Genomic DNA, 932 nt, shown 5'->3' with positions numbered 1-932 from the left:
TTCACTCGTGTGATGAACACCATAAAAAATAATAATAATAATAAAAATCTTTAATTAATAAAAAAAATAAAAATATTAAGTAAATAATAATAATTTGAAGATAATTAAAAATATTACACAAATATTTAAAATAAATAATTATTTTTATAATCATTAAAATCCAATTTTGTGTTACAGACATTTGTAATATATAAAATTTGTAACAATAGAATTAATTATAATGTGTGCATAAGAAATCAAAATTATATTTTCGCATATATTTTAATACAAACTAAGATAACAATTTTAGAATTTCAATTTCAATGATTCAATTTCAATTTGTGACTTATTCAATTATCATATGATCTGATAACAAAAATATTGGCCGTGTGTTTCATACATTATGCACACTATATTTTTCAAGTTAATCAGTATATTAAGAAACTTGAATCAATTAAGAAGCTTGAATTAATTTGGTTTAGTATAATTTCTATAACAAACAAATTAGGAACAAATTCATTGTGTTACAATTACAAATTAACTGCACAAAAACTTGGTCACGATGTCAAGCATTAGAGCTAGGTCCAGCCGGTTTTGAATCGAGAAGTGGCTGGAGAGCTTTGACAACAATTATCATGTTTGACTTGATATCTGCTTCATAATTTTCAAAAATAAATTGGAACTGCTGCCAACTACATATCCACATAAAACACTAATTACATAACACTCTCGTCGAAGATTAATACTACTATAACAGAAATAAAGAAGTGAACCTTAGCGATTGCTTTCGGTGGATATTTGATGAAGTTCACGTACCAAATAATGCAATCGCCTATATGTTTGCAGAAACACAAACACAAACTCAAATTGTAGGAGAGGATGCAAATGAGACATGTAACCTTTACACAGTTGTTTATTTAGACCATTTCCATCAGTACCAATTGTGTTCAGCC

The 932-nt window shown here is 26.5% G+C and overlaps 1 long non-coding RNA gene across 1 annotated transcript in view; it reads right to left on the bottom strand.

Moving 5' to 3' along the window:
• Window positions 1–541: 541 nt before the first annotated feature.
• Window positions 542–932, bottom strand: part of LOC131648406 (uncharacterized) — a 2,106-nt gene continuing 1,715 nt past the window's right edge. The window contains exon 4 of the long non-coding RNA XR_009298135.1: window positions 542–932. This exon is cut by the window's right edge and continues 246 nt beyond it. This is a non-coding gene — a long non-coding RNA (uncharacterized LOC131648406).

Source organism: Vicia villosa, linkage group LG2 (assembly GCF_029867415.1).
Source record: "Vicia villosa cultivar HV-30 ecotype Madison, WI linkage group LG2, Vvil1.0, whole genome shotgun sequence".
Lineage (NCBI taxonomy): Eukaryota > Viridiplantae > Streptophyta > Magnoliopsida > Fabales > Fabaceae > Vicia > Vicia villosa.
Note: the sequence above shows the minus strand (reverse complement) of the source record. Positions and strands in the feature narration are given on the sequence as shown.